Source organism: Carcharhinus amblyrhynchos, chromosome 8 (assembly GCF_965287045.1).
Source record: "Carcharhinus amblyrhynchos chromosome 8, sCarAmb.v2.hapA, whole genome shotgun sequence".
Classification (NCBI taxonomy): domain Eukaryota; kingdom Metazoa; phylum Chordata; class Chondrichthyes; order Carcharhiniformes; family Carcharhinidae; genus Carcharhinus; species Carcharhinus amblyrhynchos.
In genome coordinates this window covers 99,865,332-99,887,872 of record NC_137331.1, presented here as the reverse complement: position 1 = coordinate 99,887,872, position 22,541 = coordinate 99,865,332, and positions in this window count along the sequence as shown.

Here is a 22,541-nt window from a genome sequence, read left to right as displayed (position 1 = left end):
AAACTTCCTTGTCACATTACTCCTTTGAATCCGTTACAATTTTCAGGGTTAAATTCCATCTGCTACTTATCTTCCATTTGACTGTCTCATCTATATTTTCCTGTAGCCAAGACACTCAGCTAATCTTTGTGTCATCTGCAAACTTATTAATCCTATCCCCTCCACAAATTTATTAATCCTAACCCTTTCCTGACTGCAAAGTGCTTTTGGGATGCCTGGTGGTCAGTCATCTGAATGTAAATATTTTTCTAATCTGCTTGAATGTTTCCATATGTGCCTTGGATATTGCCTTAGTGAAGTTTTGCCTTACAATATTTCAGTGAGGTTCTGATTTAATGTTTTATTTTGTTATAGAAGCTATGTATTTACAAGCTGTTATTATTGTAGATGACCATTGGTCAATCTAATCTGATCATTCAATTTTTTCCTTCCTTCCTGTCTTGTTTGGCCTTTATAAATTGGAATATCAAGTATAAAAGTTGGAATGTTATGGTAAGGTTACATAAGGCATTGGTGGGGCTGAATTTAGAGTATTGTGTACAGTTTTGGTCACCTAGTTACAGGAAGGATGTAAATAAGGTTGAAGGAGTGCAGAGAAGGTTCACAAGGATGTTGCCGGGACTCAAGAAGCTGAGTTACAGAGAGGGATTGAATAGGTTAGGACTTTAATCCCAGGAGCGTAGAAGAATGAGGGGAGATTTGATAGAGGTGTATAAGATTTTGATGGGTATAGATAGAGTGAATGCAAGCAGGCTTTTTCCACTGAGGCTAGAGGAGAAAAAAACCAGAGGGCATGGGTTAAGTATGAAAGGAGGAAAGTTTAAAGGGAATATTAAGGGGGGATTCTTCACACAGAGAGTGGTGGGAGTGTGGAATGAGCTGCCAGATGAAGTGGTAAATGCGGGCTCACTTTTAACATTTAAGAAAAACTTGGACAGATACATGGATGAGAGGGATGTGGAGGGATATGGTCCAAGTGCAGCTCAGTAGGATTAGGCAAAAAATGGTTTGGCACAGACAAGAAGGACCAAAAGGCCTGTTTCTGAGCTGTAATTTTCTATGGTTTATGGTTTTATTTCTGAGCATTAGTAGCTACAAGTGGAACATTGTTTGACTCCTGCAGTGGGGAAATGAGGCGGGTAGGCAAAGAGTCGGCTTCCCAATGCAGAATAAAACTATGGAATTAAGTTTAAGGTGGATTGAACCACTGTTTAATGTACTTGCATGTCATGTATGCTCATCCTCCCCACAATGAAGTGTGCCTTTGCAATTAGGAAATCAGCAAGCAAGAAAGACATGCCATTAGATTCACAACTGCTTAAACAAGGGCCTTCAGAAGGCAAGATAGTCTTCCTGTGGATTTGGAGTGTGTGGGAACGTTACTGGAAAGAGGCATTAATGACTGAGATTGAGTGGTAGCTGCAAAAGGGGATCAGGGCATGGCTGACTGTGGGAGGGAAGGGTAAAGGTGGCAGCCCAGCAAAGTCTCCTGTGGGACAGAAGAAGAAAGCTGGACTACAAAAAAGTCAATGTCAAAAAACGGTAGGTCAAACACGATTGTGGAGGCAGCAAGGTGGCACAGCGGTCAGCACTGCTGCTTCACAGTGCCAGGGACCTGCGTAGAATTTGTTCTCCCCTGTGTCTGTGTGGGTTTCCTCCGGGTGCCCTGGTTTCCTCCCAGAGTCCAAAGATGCGCAGGTTAGGTTGATTGGCCATTGTAAAATGTGCCTTAGTATCAGGGGATTTAGCACGGTAAATACATGGGGTTACAAGGATAGGGCCTGGGCGGAATTTAGTTGGTACAGACTTGATGGCCTCCTTCTGCACTGTGGGGATTCTGTGACCATCCATGATCAACAGTTATACAGAAAAGCTCAACGTTGGAATCTTGAGAGTTAAGGATAACAGGGCCGGACGGGGGAGCGGGGGGGGGGGGGGGGGTGGCGTTGATTCAAGGATGGTTGATGTAAGATTAAGGATGATGGCTGCCAGGTTAGGGGTAATGAGGAGATGGGACAGTTCATGACTGCTGGGTGACAGTCAGTGCTGATGGGGGTAACTTCGGGGTCAATGATAACTGGTGAAGATTTGGGGGTAGTTCAAAGGTCACTGAAGGCAGAGCAAGAATGATGTGGTGAGAGTCAGGAGTGATGGTGGTAAGGCCAAAGGTGATTGTGAAGGGTGCAGGATAATGGCTTCCAGTTTCAGAGTCACTGTGCAAGTGTCCATGAACATGACTGCATCAACAACAAGAGTTCTCTGCAATGAACGTTGAGGATGGAGTTCACCATGGTTGGATGGGTGGAGACCAAGTTGTGTCTGACACTAAGTATAAGACTCCCCATTGGTCAAAAGTGCTTGGGGGTGTAGGGGTTCTCAAAAGCCATGCAGATGAGATTTTTGCCTGCCTTATATCCACAGCTCACTTTAGGCAGACAATTTAGTTCATATGCACCTGATGCTTCTGTTAGCAGCGATGCAGCTGCAGAAGGAATAGCAGATAGTGGCCCAGGGCCATATACAGCAAAAACACCAACTAAGTGCACCACTAGAGGGTCAGGCAGCTCAGGACGATGGCAACTAGGGGCCAGTGAGATGCTGAATATACCACAGGCGATGTAACTACCTGCAAATGCCAAGAGGCAATGTCAAACTGGCTGAGGATGCCACAGGCTTCTATCCCTCACCTAAGACAGTTCCTTCAGGAAGACTCATGTTGGGCATTCCAATATCAAATGCTTTAAAAGCCACCGTGGCATTAATTTTCTACACCAGAGGGTCTTTCCAGGACTCTGGGGGCAAGTGTGGTCAGCCACTCACACATACATCAGGGAAGTCACCAATGCCCTATTCACAAGAGCCAATGCTTTTTTTGTGATTCACCACAGCCTCTGAGAGCCAGAGCTGTGCATTTCTCTTCCACCACAGGTCCAAGGCACAATTGACTGCACACATGTGGCAGTAGAAGCTTCCCAGAAGCTGCTTGTTAAAATTGAAAGGATTTCACTCTCTCAGTGTGCAGCTGGTGTGTGACAAGTGAATCCCTCAGGTAATTCTCACTTACCTGGGAGCTGTCATGATTCTCACATTCTCACTCAGTCTCAGGTGCCACCATTGTTTGCTCCCTTGTAGCAATTGTAGGGGTGGCTCCTGGGTGACAGAGGATATCCACAGAAGACCTGACTTCCTGTGCAGAATCCAGCAGAAGAGAGGAATAATGCTGGCCAAACCTCAACAAGGGCAGCAATACATCAGACCATTGGAGTTCTTAAAAATTGATTTGTGAGACATGGGCACCTTGGCTGACCAGCACTTATTGCCCATCCCTAGTTGCCCTTAGAGGGCAGTTGAGCATCAACCATATTGCTGTGGCTCTGGAGTCACATGTAGGCCAGACTGGATAAGGATGGCAGATTTCCTTCCCTAAAAGACATTAGTGAACCAGATGGGTTTTTCCGACATTCGGCAATGGCTTCATGGTCATCAGTAGATTCTTAATTCTAGATATTTTTTAATCGAATTCTACTATCTGCCGTGGCGGGATTTGAACTTGGGTCCCCAGAACATTAGCTGAGTTTCTGGATTACTAGTCTAATAACAACACCACTAGGCCAGTGTTTCCCCTCCCCATTGGACTGCTGAAGATAAGGTTCAGTTGCCTCAGCGGGAGCTTCGCAGTTTGTGCCAAAGAGTCTCCAGGATCATTGTGACCTGCAGTTCTCTATACAACCCTATGCAGCAAAGGGTTGAGGAATTTGCAGACAGGGAGATGGAGGATGCGGATGATTTGTCAAATGGGGAAGTTGGGGAAGAAGCTGATGATCATGAGGAAGTGGATGATGTGGCTGCAGCTATAAAGACCAGGATGATGGAGTTATGTGCCGGGCAGGCCTGTGAACCTTCATTACATTCAGATTCCAGCCAAAATGAGGCCCCTTCAAGATCTCTTGATCTGTTGCTCAGTAAGAATTGTAGTGGGAGTGCCAGCAGAGCCAGACGCTCCTTCCAGACCAACCTGCATTCTCACAACTTCTGGCACCTGGAAGGAAAAGTGCTGCAGGCCCTTGGCAAAAGCAAAGCCGCACACATGCCTTTGTGGAAGCCACATCCACTTGTGATTTGGAAGGACCTCACTTAGTGGCACAGGCTTCAAATGCTGGCAATGCCTCACTAAGAACCTGCAATATGTTGAACGCCTCAGTTACAGACACTGTTCAAACAACAGCTTCTGATGGATGATGAGATGGTGAACACTGTCTGCTAGTTTGCTAGTGAAATTCCAAAACCTTACAAAGGTTACCCAAGATAAATACCTGTGTATGTCAAAAAGCTCAGAGATGCCAATACTTACAAGGCCTTACAATAAGTATGTTTCCATTGGCCCACATCACCCATCGCTGACAATTAATGAAGTGCCCCACCTTTAACTGCACCCATCAATTTGTACAACTCCCAACATAATCACCATTCAATACACAAGAATAAAGTGCCAACATATATACTTACATATCTACAGAATGAAGAGATTTCTCTATGCCATTACATTTTTTTATCTTACATGCCCCAAAGCTCCATTGTGATGCAACGTGGAGGCAGCTACTGAGTTTAATGCCCTGTCCTAAGATGAATTTAGTTAGTATCCTCTGGTGGTCTGAGGCATATAGGGCTCTTTTATGCAGGTGGACCTCCCTGGCCTTACCTACAGGAGGGAAGGCAACAGACCCTTGGATTGCCCTAAGGTGACAGAAGCGGCAGGTTGCTGGCGCTCCTCCACATTGTCGGCGTATGATGACATCTCCCTGACTCCAGGAGGAGAAGGAGAATGAAGAGGGATATCGAGGTATCTGATTTCCCATAACCACTGCTGAATGTAGCCCATGGCCAGAGTGTTAGAGGGCAGGTCTGAGTCCACACCCGGCATTCGGTGAGTGTTCTGCTGGATCTGACTCTCCATGACGGGCTTCCATTAAAAAGGCAAAGTACTTGCCTGCTTAGGGCCATGATAGCGCTCAGGACTTTGGCAGGCTCCTTCACCTTTCACTTAAATCTCTGCTTGCCTTCAGGCATCTCTGCCAGATCCCCTAACTCTACATCCACAACAGGTTTCTTCTGTCCAATTCTGAGAGCAAGTCGCTAACATAGGGTTCAGCATGGCACTGGTCCCCAGCGGTCCACCATCTGTCAGGAACCTTGGCTGTCAAATCCTCCATCAGCTGCATAAGCCTTTGACTTATCTATCAGATTGTGGCCCTGAATCTCAAATGCCTACCCACCACAGTGAATGCCTCAGGTGGAGGGTGGTGGGGGCAGGGGCGTGGGGGGGTGGTGGGGGGGGCGGGTGGGAGCCTGGGGAGGGGTGGTGACAGTATATCCTCTGAGTCATCTGCCTCATCATCCTCAGAGGTGGAGATGGAGATGGAGCTGGATGTGAAGCTTGGAGAAGGGTGCCTCTTTCACTTACTCGTGCTACAAGGACCTGCACAGAGAATTAGCCCACAAAGAACAAAGAAAATGACAGCACAGGAACAGGCCCTTCAGCCCTCCAAACCTGCGCCAACCATGCTGCCCGACTTAACTAAAACCCCCTACCCTTCCGGGGATCGTATCCCTCTATTCCCATCTTATTCATATATTTGTCCACTTAAAAATCACTATCGTATCCGCCTCCACTACGTCCCCCGGCAACAAATTCCAGACATCCTCCACCCTCTGTGTAAAAAATCTGCCTCGTACATCTCCTTTAAACCTTTCCCCTCGCACTTTAAACCTATGCTTCTCCCAGGAATTGACTCTTCCACCCTGAGAAAAATCTTCTGACTATCCACTCTGCCCTTGCCTCTCATAATCGTGTAGATTTCTATCAGGCTGTCCCTCAACCTCCATCATCCCGGTGAGAACAAACAAAGTTTCCCCAACCTCTCCTCATAGCTAATGCCCTCCATGTCAGGCAACATCCTGGTAAATCTTTCCTATCTCCTCTCCAAAGCCTCCACATCCTTCTGGTAGTGTGGCAGCCAGAACTGAACATGATATTCCAAGTATGGCCTCACTAAGGTTCTATAAAGCGTCAACATGACTTGCCAATTTTTAAACTCAATTCCCCAGCCAATGAAGGCAAGCATGCCGTATGCCTTCTTGATTACTTTCTCCACTTGCGTTGCCACTTTCAGTGATCTATGTACCTGTACACCCAGGTCCCTCTGCCTATCAATATCTTAAGGGTTCTGCCATTTATTGTTTATTTCCTATCTTTACGAGATCTTCCAAAATGCATTACCTTACATTTGTCCGGATTAAGCTCCATCTGCCATCTCTCCACACAAGTCTCCAACCGATCTATATCCTGCTGTATCCTCTGATAGTCTTCATCGCTATCTGCAAATCCACCAGCCTTTTTGTCATCCCCTTTCCCATCAATATCCCAGGTATTACTCCTGTGTCCAATTGTAAACAATTAAGAAGTGTCACAACACCAGGTTGAAGTCCAACAGGTTTATTTGGTAGCAAAAGCCACTAGCTTTTGGGCCTCTGACTCCTCACCTGACGAAGAATCAAAGTTATTGGCTTTTGCTACCAAATAAACCTGTTGGACTTTAACCTGGTGTTGTGAGACTTCTTACTGTGTTTACCACAGTCCAACACCGGCATCTCCACATCCAGTTGTTAACACCAGACTGGAACCATTCTCAGTCAAATGCTGTGACTCTCCAGCCTCTTCAGCTGCACATGATCATCCTCCTCGTTCCAAAGCCAATTCTGCAGCCTCCATTTTCTGTGGGCCGAGATTCTTATGTTGGGCACAGCTACACCCATTTTGGAATGTTCCTCAGGTTCCTGCAGGCTGACAGAGGATCGAATATCATTCCAGTGGGAACTTGCGAGCCTATGACAGCTCCAATGCCCTTTCTAGGAAGTGTTCCAGATCTGCACCCTCCTGCAACTGGTGCTGCTTGCAGAAAATGAATTGGCGCCTACATCATCAATCCACATGTGCCATTAAATGTCCAGGACTGCAACCCAAACTCCCATCTGGCATCTCTCTCCACATTTACATTGCCGATGCCTTTATGAGTGTCACTTTGCAGTTGCTGCATGGTGCCACTTACCAATCATCATTGTTTCCCAGCACTGGAGCCAGTTTCAGTTGTGCGCTCCTCAAATACAAACCTCCAATATAACCTCAACCCAATCCACCTTGGTCAGTGAGGAGGGGCCTTCTGTTGCCACCCCTGGGAAACAGGGCCCCCTGCAGTTCCTGGATTGCCCTGAAGAGAACCTACAGCCAAGCATCATTGAGCCAGGGATAGTTTTTATTCATCCTGAGACATGGTGGCAGTAGGAGATTTTCCACAAGGGATCATTGACAGAGTAACCAGTCAATAAGGATTCTCAATATCCAAAGCAGCCAATCAGGCAGGAAGACCATCCCCACTGACTGGCGTCTTGACTAATTATTGATGTTGTTCTGAAGAACAATCGTTGTCCTAGTGGGTTGCAGCAGATGCCCCAGTCCTCCTTAATCTTGTCTGTTTCTTCATTTTGTGCTGCTTGCTTCCTTGGCTGGAATCTTGAGGCTGCTGGACAATGTCTCTACATTTATGTTACCTCCCTCCCATAAATAGCCTTCCAACACCAACATCTCCTCTGAGTCTGCCTACAGTCCATCCCTTCAATACCATCAAGAACAGGCCCAGGCCTTTTCCCTCCCAATTTCTTCTTGATGTCAGGGTGGAAGGGCCTTGGTCCACCAACACCAACATTGAGGAATTGGACTGGGGAGGAATCCAGGGGTTAGACAAGATGTTGGGAGGAGAAGGATGCTGGGCCACGATTATTGGAACAGTTAAGAGAGGTTTTAGTTCTGAGTTCAGCAACTAACACTTTAAACATGAATTTGATCTTAATTCTTTCTCCAGCTTGGTTTATCATCAGCCTGATTTAATTATAACATGAAGTGCTGGGCTCCAATGATTGACAACCAAGGACTCATAACAACAATGGTTGTTAAGTGCTTAGGGCATCTCTTACACGCTTCCACTCTGTCCCGCCTCCTGGGAGAACTCCCACTTTACCTACACGTACCCCTTTAAGTAACCCCATTATCTTAATGATCATCTAACCACTTGATCTACTACAATGAAAGAAGTAGTGGCTTTTTGATCTTCACATTTTCAACCTGGAATATGCACTTTCTGCAAGTGAGGTGGGTTGAATGAGATATATTTGGGTTAGCATAGCTACGCTTGAATTTTTAATCAATAACTTTTTGCACAACGTGCGAACTGATTGCATCTATCTGGTAAACCTAAAATGAAGTAAATAAGAGCTATTCAATCCACAGTAATGTGGGATATTAATTTCCTTGAGGTATTACATATTCTAAGTCGAGCATTTCAATTATCAATCCCTTTAATGGGCTATCACAGAGCTGTAGACTGGGCTTGGGGCAGGGACAAATCTACGGCTCGCAAAGGCAGACTGGCTGTTGGTGAATTGGGAAATTTCTATCAGTGGCTGCTAAAATTGTGAGTTAGGTACAACTCCCACTTTCCATTCCTCCACACGCAGCCTCACATTTCCTCCACCTCTTTCCATCCACTCCAGTTTTCCTAGTTGGGTTTTGATTCTCTGTTCTAGCCCATCCTTCAGTCACCTTCACTCTCTCTGGAGTTAAGAGTCACGCATCCTTTGTCTGAGGCTAAGGACCCTTTTCAATCTAATGTATCTGTTAGTAAAAAATGGAGCAGGATAATAGAAAAAGTATGAAAACAAAAGCCTAACCCTAATGGACAAGATGAGAGGTCACGCGATGCCAGGTTATAATCCAACAGGTTTATTTGAAATCACAAGTTTTCGGAGCGCTGCTCCTTCATCAGGTGAAGTGGAGTGGAGGCACAGAATATATAGGCGGAGTGATGATAGCCCGATTCTAACAGGTAATCAAGAGTGTTGAGGGATAAGTACAGACAGTGTAGTGCAGTGTAGGCGTCTAAATAACAAGTCTTTACAAGTAATCATTAGTGCTAATAGACCAATGTAAGCAGAAGGTATGGTCCACATGCGTGAAGTGGCAACAGACTGTATAACAAATGAAGGGTGACCTAAGAATCGATACTTTAAGACAAAGAGATAATTACAAACAATTAACGAGTGAGATGGTGCTAAACGCTATGCAAATAATTCAGGCAGAGAGATTATCACCTGTTATCAAGGTGTGCATGGTGTCAAAACAGGACAGCCAGGGAGATTTTCCCCCACTGAACAGTATGGTGGGGTTACATTTAACTCATCATGTATCCAAGATCCCGGTTGAGGCTGTTCTCATGAGTGTGGACCTTGGCCATCAGTTTCTGTTTGGCGATTCTGCATTGTTATGCAACTCAAAGGCCGCCTTGGAGAACACTTACTTGAAAATCGGAGGCAGAATGTCCTTGGTCACTGAAGTATTCCCCAGACAGAAAGGGAACATTCCTGCCTGGCAATTTTTGTGTGGTACCCATTCATCCATGGTCTCACTGAGCCATGCAGGCCATCCCCAGAGCATCCTTTCCTGCAGCGCATGAGGTAAACTACGTTGGCCGAGTTGCGTGAGTACATACCATGTACCTGGTGGGCGGTGCTCCACTGTGTGATGGTGGTATCCATGTCGATGATCTGGCATGTCCTGCAGAGGTTAACGTGGCAGAGTTGTGTGGCGTTGTGGTCGCAGTTACCCTGAGGGCTGGGTAGCTTGTTGAGAACAAGCTCAGGCGGCTGCTCGAAGGCAAGTTGTGAAGACGCAGGTATGGCCTTGGCGAGATGTTTGTCATCATTGATAACATGCTGAAGGCTGCCAAGAACCTGGCATGGTTTTTCCGCTCCAGGGAAGCACTGGTACTCTGTTGGTCGTGTCCCGTGTTTGTCTCCTGAGGAGCGTGTCACTGTTGAAATTGTCTCTTGAGGCATCTTTCGCTGTGGCTGTTGAAATTGTCGATCGATGAGTTGTACATTGCATCGTATTTTTACAAGGGCATCTAATGGAAAAACACAGGGATTCGACAGGGAGATGTAGAGTGACTACAGGCATATTATTGTCAGAAGAGTTTTACAGCAATCCAATGGAACACCTGAGTTCATCTAGACTTCTTATAAAAGATTCAAAACTGATTTCTACAGTGTTTTATCTGTGTGTGTGAAAAGTGTAAATACATGAAAGCAGTGAGGAATTCAAGGTTGGTCGGGAATACTATTCATTGAGATTCCTTTCTGACTGGTTTTGTGAGGGAATAAAAGGAAGTGCCCAGTGGCACTGATGTGTCAACAGTGGTTGCAATGCTAACGTTAAACTTAACCATAATAGCTTGGTCAATAATGTTTTTTAGGGCTAAACACAAACTAACCACTTCCTAATCCCAGCCCCAAGTATCAAACCAAAACCATAACTTTCGATGATCTTTATAAATAGATATAAGAACATAAGAACATAAAGAACATATGTTCTTATGATCTTTATAAATAGATATATAAAGTACAAAAGCCCTGGAAGTTTTCGTAAAATTATATGAAACAGTTTGACACCAATGTGACTACGGTTCCCAAATCTGGGTGCTGAAGGATGTGTGGGGGAGGGTTAAAGGGGTTCTGGGACTCGAAACAGGAGAAGCACTAAGAACATAAGAACATAAGAAATAGGAGCAGGAGTAGGCCATCTAGCCCTTCGAGCCTGCCCCGCCATTCAATAAGATCATGGCTGATCTGTCATGGCTCAGTTCCACATTCCCACCCTCTCCCCATAACCCTTAATCCCCTCGCTTATCAAAAACCCATCAACCCGCGTCTTAAAAATATTTAGCGAGGCAGCCTCCACCACTTCAACGGGCAGAGAATTCCAGAGATTCACCACCCTTTGAGTGAAGAAGTTCCTCTTCAACTCCGTTCTAAACCCTTTATCTTGAGGCTGTGCCCCCTAGTCCTACTGTCCTTTCTGAGCGGGAAGAGTCTCTCCACCTCTATCCTATCCATCCCATCCCACTAGGGCCCATGTGCTCTCTCCCCGGCCCAGATAGGAACACCACCACTTGCAAGTGCCTCCAAGTCACACACAATCCTGACTTGGAAATATAGGTGGGATTTTTTCTCTTTTAATTCACAGGTTTTAAGTCAGTCCGCCTTGTTGTCCAACAAGGGGCATACACGCGATGGGTCATACAAGGGCTGCTCTTGGATGTTCGAGAATAGCCTAGTACTTCATGTCGTTAGTGTACGCCTAAACTGGACCAGGTGCCGGGCAACGCGACAGCTCAGTGACTATCACTGTTTGCTGTGCAGACACATGGATTTGGGCCAGTGTCTGTGGGAGTTTGCACATTCTCCCCGTGCTTGCGTGGGTTTTCTCCGGGTGCTCAGGTTTCCTCCCACACCCCAAAGATGTGCTATTAGGCTGATTGGAGGTAATAAATTGTCCCTAAATTAGTTTTCCCTCAATGTGGAATGCCATAAGCATAGATAAGGGTCATGGGTGGAGAGGGGACTCGTAATGTTAAAATGGCGGCGTGGGCTCGTTGGGCCGAAGGAACTGTTTCCCGGGCTGTTTTTGTTCTTTGTCCTTTGATTCTCTGGCCATTCACACTAGTGGGATTCTCTGGTCCCACTGCAATGAACGACTCAGCACCAAATCCTCTGGCCTCGCTAGCAGTGGCAGCGGGATATGAACAACCAGAGAATTCCAGCCATGGGCGGGATTTTTCTGCCCAGCCCCATATGCAACCAGAAATTTCTTCCCAAGATCAACAGACTGGTGTGTCAAATTGCCCATGCCACCTGCAAGGGTTCCCACGGTGGGCAGGACCAGGAAATCAATCCCTACATCTCTACTCTTTCACTGTAGTTGGGTCAAATCGTTGGAACTCACAGTACTAGGTGCACCTATACCAAATGGCTCACCACCATCTCAAGGTCGATTAAGGATGGATGATAAGTGCTGGGCTTGCCAGTAATGCCAACATCCAAAGAATGAACAGTAAAACAAAATTCCCCTTCGCTCCCTTTAGCCTCATTTTGACCACTTGCTCCTTTGAATCCTGAATATCTTTCAACCTGCAACATCTGCCTTTACTTTATTCCCTAAAACCTTTGACGATTCCATTGCCCTTACCCTGTTCCATTGCTTTTTTAAAAGATCTTGCTGACTTTCGTAACATCACCAATTACCCTCATTTCTCCCCTTGTTTCACTATCTAATACCAATACCACCAGTATGAGGTTGAAGGGCGATCTGATTGATTTGGGGTGGCATGGTGGCACCGTGGTTAGCACTGCTCCTCACAGCACCAGGGACCGGGCTTAAGTTCCGGCCTCAGGTCACTGTCTGTGTGGAGTTTGCACGTTCTCCCTGTGTCTGCCTGGGTTTCTTCTGGGTGCTCCGGTTTCCTCCCACAGTCCAAAGATATGTGGGTTAGATTGATTGGCCATGCTAAATTAACCCTAGTGTCAGGGGATTAGCAAGGTAAAATCGTGGGAAGAGCCTGGTTGGAATTGTAGGCGGTGCAGATTTGATGGGCTGAATGGCCTCCTTCTGCACTGTATAGATTCATTTTTAAAGATGAAGGGATTTAATAGGATAGACATAGAGAGAGAATTCCCTCTGATGGCCTGGTATACAAGAAAGGAGATGTGTTTAAATTAGATCCAAACCATTTAGGAGTGAAATCAGGAGCTAGATTTGCACGTAAAGGGTGATGGAAACTTGGAACTTTCTCCATCATAACTTTTGGTGCCAGGACAATTGAAATTTTAAGATTGCTATGTACAAACTTCTGTTACGTAGGTGTATCAAGCTTTAAAGAGCAAAGGAAGGCAGGTGGAGTTAAGGTACAGGTCAACTATGATCTAACAGAATGACAGAATAGGCTCAAAGGGCTGAATAGGTTACTCCTAGTCCTATGATACTAGTTTGCCACTATTTTCTTTTACCCAACTAGCGTTGCTCCATTGCCTTCCAGTATCTCTCCACTATTTTTTGCCTGCTGTATCTCTCTTCCTGTCACTCTGTAATCTTCCCCTCCCACACTTTGTAAAGCCTCATTTTTAGCTCATTAACACCCCCTCTGCTGCACTCCCCTCCTTCTTACTTTTCACAGTGGACTGGGTATATCCCACATGCGACACTGTATGAAGATCATTCAAAGAGGACAACTTGAAGGAATGGAAGGAGTAGGCACTAAATCTTTCTGGGCGCAGAGGGCGAAAAACATTTTCTGAAAGGGATGGCAGCTATGGAGGGAATGGTGCCAGAAAGCTCATAGGAGGAGCAGTTCAAAAATATGGGTCCAAAATTTCAAAAACGAGGCTGAGTTTAGAACGTGGAAAAAGCTAAAGCAAACTGCCAAGGAACAGGGAGTGAGCAAAGTTACTGTCTTACTAATGGGGCACAAATGGCCAAAAGTGAGGCAGCATAATGCAGAAAACAAGATGAAGATGAAATAACTTTTTTTTACACAAGGAAACATAAGGTTAGATTAAGAACATTGAAAAGTAAATATACGTTGGCCAGCAGGTAAGAGTCCTACACCCACAAAGGTAGATTTGGATCCCAAAAGAGCTGTCTAAAGTGTGCAAAGAAATAGGTTCATTTGAGGTGACAACACCAAATGGTGCAGTACTGTGAAGGAATTGATCTCACCTCAGGAAACTCTCTGCTGGCCATGCACCAAAATGTCCAAGCAGCAATGCTCAAGTGCAAGCACGTATGTTGAGCAGGCATAGAGACAACAGGCTACAAACTGAACATTATGACAACTGTAGTGGTTGCAATGTCTGGCAGTGTCGCCCTATGATGAGTACTTTTCCAACACTGTGAAGCATAAGCGACACCTTGAAATGTAGTTAGTATTCTATATATTCTTGGTAAAATGTAAATAGTGGTTATAGTTACCACTGGTTATTTTCCATACAGGATAGTTTTTCACACACATGTTAATGCTAGACTGTACTGATTTTTAATTTTTTATCCAACAAAAGGGGAATAGTGTGCTTGCTAATATGTGAAGTATACTCATTCGGGTGACACTGCAGTCCAACATAGTTGATCAGCTTCACAAAGGGCACATGGGGATAGAGAGGATGGGAGTGAGTCAGTGTCTGTAAATAGTTATGTCATCACAGGAAATGATGCATAGTTACATAGCCTCCTTAGCCTGCACAGTAAGCAGCAACGATAAGCAGCCCCGCTGAAATTCTGTATTCAGCTTCTGCACTTGCCTTCATTTGTATTAGTTGAGAGAGTGCTAATAGAGTGCTGTCAGTGCTTGAGGAGGACATTTCAGAGTTAGCATGCAAAGGGTGCAGTGGGGACAATGAGATCTGCTGGCTGAGGAGAGGGAGGGGTTTTTGAGAAGGGTGAGAGTGAAGGGGTTAGACTTTCGATGGATTGATGTAGGGGAACCTTTCGAAATGAAAGGACTGAGGTTGGTAATGCAAGATCACTATTCCTGTATGTCCATGCATCAGTTTATGTTGAAATTGCACCATGCCCAGGTGCAGAGTGCAACAAGAGTTTCTGCATTCTTCATGCTCCAGTGAGCTTGCGTCACCCAGAGCGGTAGAGGAACTGGATTGTCCACGAATAACATCAGAGCTGGAGGGAGGGATCCTCACATGCTGCTGCATCACATCGTTGCCCTGCTCCCCGCACTGCCCCAAATACTGACACCTCAATGGGGTTGAATGCATCAGTACAGATGGCACCACATACTGGAGAAGTGTGTTACATTCTACAGTACGGACCCAGTGCTCAAAAGTGGGATTAAAATGAGTGGCTAGTTTCTTTTCTGGATGGCACAGACACAGACAGTGGGCTGAATGGCCTCTTTCTGCACCATAATGTTTTTATGATTCCATGGTTCTAATTCATTCTCACTAAGCATGAGAACATTCATTATAAATAACAGTTCATGGAAAAGTTACACTTGAGTGTGGGTTCTGCTGGCTAGTCACTCACAATATCGTGTCTCTGTCTTCAAGAGATTGTTATTATCTTTGGGAGAGTGACACAATTCAACTTTTAATTGAGTTCCATGTTCGGCTTATCTTGACCACACAATAGCCATCCCACGTGCAGTGTAACTTATTAACGCGGTCAAAGCATGACTACAAACATCATGCAGCAATGGTTAGTTTGCAAATCCATCCAGGATTCAGCTTATTCATTGTACACCATATTCCATTTCAAAAACCCATTAATCCACTGGCAATCTGCCTTTTATGCCATTTTCTTGACACCCCCTACAGATCATATAATCACATACAAAGAAAATATTTATGCAGTTACAAAACTTAAGCAAAAATTAAGCAATGAAGACCATAAGACCATAAAACATGAGTGCAGAATTAGACCATTTGGCCCATAGAGTCTGCTCTGCCATTCGATCATGGCTAATATGTTTCTCAACCCCATTCTCCTGCCTTTTCTCCATAACCTTTGATCCCCTTACCAATCAAGACCCTATCCATCTCTGTCTTAAATACACTCAGTGAACCGGCCTTCTGTGGCAACAAATTCTACAGATTCACCACCCACTGGCTGAAGAAATTCCTCCTCAGTTTGGTTCTAAAGGTTTAGGGGGATGGGTAGTGAGCATGTTGGAATTGCACTGTGCCCAGGTGCAGAATGCAACAAGAGTTTCTGCATCCTTACCCACGGTAGCACAGTGATTAGCACTGCTCTTTCATAGCTCCAGGACCTGGGTTCGATTCCCAGCTTGGGACACTGTCCGTATGGAGTTTGCACATTCTCCTCATGTCTACATGGGTTTCCTCCTACCGTCCAAAGATGTGCGGGTTAGGTTGATTGATTGGCCATGCTAAAAAAAATTGCCCCTTAGTGTCCTGAGATGTGTTGGTTAGAGGGATTAGCAGGTAAAATATGTAGGGATATGGGGATAGGGCCTGGGTGGGATTGTGGTCGGTGCAGACTCGATGGGCTGAATGGCCTCTATCTGCAGTGTAGGGTTTCTATGATTCTATGACAGGGTGAAGGGTAAATATGGTGTCCTATAAAACCAGCACCCAAGGTTGTGGAGTCAAACCCATTCCAGAGACTGGATTGGGAGTTCTGTCTAGTATTGTATCAGAGGTACCATCTTTAGGATGAGAAGATAAACTGAGTCCTATTCGGCCCAGACAGGGAAGTTGTCCTAGAGGACTTGTCAGCATTCATTCCTCTAAGGAACATCTAAAAATAAATCATCTGGCCATTTCTTTCACTGCTATTTGTGGGACTGGTTAGCTCAGTTAGCTGAATGACAGGTTCATAAGCGATGCCAACAGCGCAGGCTCAACCCCTGTACCAGCTGAGATTATCCATGGATGTCCCACCTTCTCAACCTTGTCCCTTGCCTGAGGTGCGGTGGGGCAGCACGGTGGCACAGTTGTTAACACTGCAGCCTCACAGAGCTCCGAAAGCTCCTGATTCCAAATAAAGCTTTTAGACTTTGACCTTCTTACTATGGGTCAATTGATGAGATTGAAGGCCACAAAACCTGGCAATCTACATCCCAGAATACTTAAGGAAGTGTCTTTCTAGGGATGCACTGGCAGCCATCTTCCATTCTATAAACTGGAACAGTTCCTACAGATTGGAGAAGAGCTAATATAATCCCAATATTTAAAAAAGGAGGTAGAGAGAAAACAGGGAATTATTGACCAGTCAGACTGGTCTATAATTCTAGAGTCCATTATCAAAGCTTTCATGGAGCACTTGGAAAACAGTGGCAAAATTGGACAGAGTCAGTATGGATTTATGAAACAGAAATCACACTTGACAAATTTACTGGAATTCTTTGAGGATATAACAAGTAGAGTTGATGGGTGGGGCGGGGGGGGGGGGGGGGAGCTGCCGGGGGGGAGCTGGGGCGGGGGGTGTTGAGGCAGGGAACAGTGGATGTTGTTTATTTGGATTTTTAGAAGACTTTCAACAAGGTCCCACATGAGAAATTAGCGTGGAAAATTAAATCACATTGGAGTTGGAGGTGCGTTTGGCCACACAGTCAAAGGTGTATAAGGTGTAAGGGGCTGAGGACGCTTGTGGGGCACCGGTGTTGAGGATGATCATGGAAGAATTGTTGTCGTCAATCTTTTCTGACTGCGGTCTATTGATTAGGAAGTCTGGGATCCATTTGTAGAGGGAGGAACTGAGCCCCAGACTATGAAGTTTGGAGGTGAGTATCTTACAAATAAAGGTATTGAAGGCTGAGTTGTAGTTTATGAATAGGAGCCTGACATTGGTGTCTTTGTTATCTAGGTGTTCCAGGGTTGAGCTTAGGGCTAGGGAAATGGTGTCTGCTGTGGACTTGAGAGAAGGAAATGTGCATTGACACTTGAGTGTCCTTGTACCAGTCACTGAAAGTAAGCACGCAGATGCAGCTGGTGCAGAAGAAGGCAACTGGCATGTTGGCCTTCATTGCAAGAGAATTCGAGTACAGAAGCAAGGATATCTTGCTGCAATTACACAGGACCTTGGTGACCTCACACTTGGAATATTATTTACAGTTTTGGTCTCCTTATCTGAGGAAGGATATACTTGCTATGGAGGGAGTAGATTAAACAGACTGATTCCTGTGATGGTGAGATAGGCATATGTGAAGAGATTGAGTTGATTCCAACAAAATTAGACAGGGTGGATAAAGGAAAGATGTTCCTGATAGTTGGGGAGTCCAGAATCAGGGGTTAGAGCCTAAGGATATGGGGTAAATCATTTATGACTGAGATGAGGAGAAATTTCTTCACCCAGGGGAGTGATGAACCTGTGGAATTGTCCACCTCAGAAAGTAGTAGAGGCCAAAGAATTGTATGTTTTCAAGAAGGAGTTAGATATAGTTCTTGGGGCTAAAGGGTTCGAAGGATATGGGGGCAAAGCATGAACAATTTACTGAATTGGATGATCAGCCATGATCAGTAAGAATGGCAGAATGAGCTGGAAGGGCCGAATGGCTTAGTCCTGCTCCTATTTTTTCTTTGTTTCTATGTAGTTTAGAATATAATATTCTTTAGCTATAATTACCCACTACCCAAATCTTACAAGTGAAATCTCTTCCTCCATATTCAAGTATATTTCCCAAAGGTGAAAAAGACATTGTATGGATGATTTGACCCTCCTGTGAAAGTAGAAGGTTTAAAGGGGAGGGGTTTTTCATCTTAGGTATGTTGGGGATCTGCAACTCATGGCCTGAAGTGGGTGTAGAAGCAGAAAATCCTTGAATATACGTTGTGAAGTGCTATGACCTACCCAAAAATCCTGTCCCATCCACACTGACCTCTCTCACCTCCTCCTTCTCACCCCTAGGTGTTTGCCTCAGTGTTCCCATCAACAACCCTCACTGCCCTTACACCATTATCAATGCACCCTCACCATCCCAACCTACTGCTCCCTCTGCCTCCTCTCCCACTCACCATTCCATCCTACCAAGCCCACCTTAAGATCACACTCCAGGAGATAGTTATTGACTCCAAAAGCCTTCCCTTGCACATTCACTTGGACATTCTATTCCACCCTCTCCTCCCCTCCATTCTCCTACCTTCCGTGAGTTGCTTCCAGGGGAGCCATGTGCCTGACGATCCTCTAAACATGTGATGCATGTGTTCCTCCAGAGTTCCATGGCTGTAAGCCTCCAGCATCTGCTTCTCCTCGGCTGTCTGTGATCTGAGCAAAGTCCTAAAGTTGAGATGAAGCAACTGAAGATGTTTGGGCCTAGGACAATCCCCTGAGGAACTCCTGTTGTGAAGACCTGCAGCTGAGATGATTGATGTCCAATCACCATGGTCCTTTGTGCCAGATATGACTCCAACCAATGGAGAGTTTTCCCCCCGATTCCCATTGCCTCCAGTTTTGCGAGGGCTCCTTGATGCCATATTGGTCAAGTGCTGCCTTGATATCAAGGGCAGTCACTCTCACTTCACTTCGGTTCAGCTCTTTTGTTTGATCCAAGGCTGTAGTGAGGCCAGGAGCTGAGTGACCTTGGCAAAACCCAAATTGAGCATCCGTGAGTAGATTACTGCTGAGTAAGTGCTGCTTGATAAGACTGCTGATGACTGCTTCCATCACTTTGCTGACGATCGTGAGTAGACTGTGCTACTCAATGTGAAGTAAGGCCAGAAAATATTTCATGAAAGCACTCGTTTCTGAGTTGTTGAAATCCAAGCCATTTATCCAAGGTTTTCCCAGGGGCAGTCACTGCCTGTTCAAAGTTTAAACGATTGTAAAAGCATTTAAATTGTTTAGAAGTTTTCAGTAATGGTTAAAAGTTTTGAAATACATAAAGGTGCTTGGAGGTATTTCAGAATATTGGGTGGGGTGGCAGCCACAGTTCGAATGCTGCTCATGTCCACATTCCTTGCCCTAAAATGAGGCTGCACTTTTCTTGTCTGATCTTCTGACTTGGATCAGGTGAGAAAGGTGTTGGTACAGGGGAGAGAAGGAAGCTGTCTTTTTTTCACAGTACTGGCTGTCATAAGGCAGGCCATCTTAAAGGTCCAGTTACTTTGAGAAGCCAGGGAGAAGGTAACTAAGTGAGGTAAGTTATGATGGCACAATGGTTAGCATTGCTGCCTCACAGCGCCAGGGACCCAGGTTCAATTCCTGGCTTGGGTCACTGTCTGTGTGGAGTTTGCACTTTCTCTCTGTGTCTGTGTGGATTTCCTGCAGATGCTCCAGTTTTCTCCCACACTCCAAAGATGTGTAGGTTAGATGGATTTGCTGAGCTAAATTGCCACTTAGTGTCAGGCGGACTAAGAACATAAGAAATAGGAGCAGGAGTAGGCCATCTAGCCCTTCGAGCCTGCCCCGCCATTCAATAAGATCATGGCTGATCTGTCGCTGCTCAGTTCCACATTCCCGCCCTCTCCCCATAACCCTTAATCCCCTCTCTTATCAAAAACCCATCAACCCGCGTCTTAAAAATATTTAGCGAGGCAGCCTCCACCACTTCAACGGGCAGAGAATTCCAGAGATTCACCACCCTTTGAGTGAAGAAGTTCCTCCTCAACTCCGTTCTAAACCGCCCCCCCCTTTATCTTGAGGCTGTGCCCCCTAGTCCTACTGTCTTTTTTGAGCGGGAAGAGTCTCTCCACCTCTATCCTATCCATCCCATTCATCATCTTATACGTCTCAATGAGATCTCCCCTCATTCTTCTAAACTCTAACGAATACAAGCCCAGTTTATTCAGCCTCTCCTCATAGCTCAACCCCCTCAACTCCGGCATCAGCCTCGTAAACCTCCTCTGCACTCCCTCCAAGGCCAAAATATCTTTGTGCAGGTGCGGTGCCTAGCTACGGTAAATGCATGTAGTTGTGCGGATAGGGTGGAATTGTGGTCGGTACAGACTTGATGGGCCAAATGGCCGCCTTCTGCACTTAGGGATCTATGATAGAAATGGATGCAGGGAGGGGGATCAGGTGATCAGCAGGCATAAATAGTTTGGGTAGTCAGTGGGGCAGGGGGATGGTGAGCAGTTGGACGCCGGGTGGTCAGTGGCGGTGTGGGAGAATGTTGGGTGGTTAGGATAGTGGTGTTATCCATGAGGGACTCAGGTGGTCAGGGAGGTTTGGCTGGTCAGTGCAGGGGGTCAATTGGTCAGTGAGGGTAATGTATCAGGTGGTTGGTGGGGTTGGGTGTCAGTGGGCAGTGTCACGTGGTCAGGGGGATTCATATGGTTAATAGGGTGCTTGGGTGGTCAGTGGGCAGGGCCTTGGGGGGGTGCGAGTGGTCAGTGCGGGAATTGTCAGCTGGAAGGTGGTTTGTGGTTTGTGTGGTCAGTTGTGAGAGAGTATGGAATGTTCTGTTGTGGGGGGGGGAGGTGTCAGTGGGGGTTAGTCGGGGATCAGCGGGGGGCAGTCAGGGGGATCAGTGGAGGACGTGGCCATTGGTGGTGTCAGGTGGGGGGTGGTCGGGTGGCTGGTGGGGGTTTGTGTGGTCAGTTGAGGGGGCAGTGTGCCAGGGGAATTTGGGTGGTCAGTGGCTGGGAGCAGGAGGTCAGTGGAGTTTGTGTGATTGGTGGGGGATTGTCAGGGGTCAGTAGAGAGAATGGCCTGTTGTTGGAGTGGTCAGCAGTGAGTATTAGGGTGGTCAGTGGAAGATATGGTTAGTGGGGGGGTAATTGGATACTCAGTGGGGGAGAGGTGTACTGTTGTGTGATGGTCAGTTGGAATAGCCACGTGTTCAGTGTAGGGGTGTTTTCTGTTCTTGGGGGGGGGGTTCTGTGATTGGGGGGTGTTCTGTTGTTGAGGGTGGTCAGTGGGGGGTAGTTGGGTGTTCAATGGGGGGGTGTTCTGTTCTTGGGGGGGTTCTGTTGTTGGGGAGTGGTCAGTGGGGAGATAGTAGGGTGTTCTGTTGTTGGGGGGGCGTGGGTTCTGCTGTTGGGGGGATTTCTGTAATTGGGGGAGGTTCTATTCCGGGGTGGTCAGTGGTGGGTGAGCGGAGGACATGGTCAGCGGACTGTCAGGTGATCAGAGGAGAGGAGTCAGGGGAGTCAAGAGTGTCAGGGGCATTTGGGGATGTGAGGATATATTGAGGTGCGGAGGATAGTCAGGTGGTGGGAAGGGGGCACACAAGAAGGCGCAGGGAGCACTGTCAGGAATTATCGGGATAGTTTCAGGGAGGGGAGTCTGGAGGGATCGGCACTATTGTTACACAGAAGTTAGAAGTGGTTTTAATTCTTCTAACCTGTTCTTGGTAACTGTTGCTATATGAGAGTCAGAAACATCTGAGACAGCGATTTAAGTCAGAATATCAGATGGTCCCCTGTGTAAAGTAATCGTCAACAGAAGTTTGGACGTTTAGGGTAATTGTGTAACTTTTGTGGGGGTTTTCCAGGCGTTGGGTGGGGGGTTTCCCAACGCATCTAAGTACGATGCCCCAGGAGATTAAGGGCGGGTAAACTCACCAACCGTTGAGCAAAAGACTAACATTAAGATGTGTAACTTCAGTTAATGACATGCACTGTTTATGATGTTTGTTTTTGATAAATAATCATTTCCTATTAGATCTTCTCCATTCCTGTTAGTATTGATTCACAGCTATTTTTGATATTACAGTAACGGTGAGTTTTCACAGACAGCTTAACCGTGGGTTACAGTACAGAGAGCTATTTGGGGAGGCACTGTAGCACAGTGGTTAGCACTGCTGCTTCACAGCTCCAGGGACCTGGGTTCGATTCCCGGCTCGGGTCACTGTGCGTGTGGAGTTTGCACGTTCTCCTCGTGTCTGCATGGGTTTCCTCTGGGTGATCCGGTTTCCTCCCACAGTCCAAAGATGTGCGGGTTAGGTTGATTGGCCATGCTAAAATTGCCCCTTAGTGTCCTGGGGTGTGTAGGTTAGAGGGATTGGTGGGTAAATGTATAGGGGTATGGGGATAGGGCCTGGGTGGGATTGTGTTCGGTGCAGACTCGATGGGCTGAAGGGCCTCTTTCTGCACAGTAGGGTTCTATGTTCTATGTTCTATCACCCATCCTCACTCAATCTCTACAGACAATCACTTCATCCTGCGACAAAACCTTGACTAATCGTATG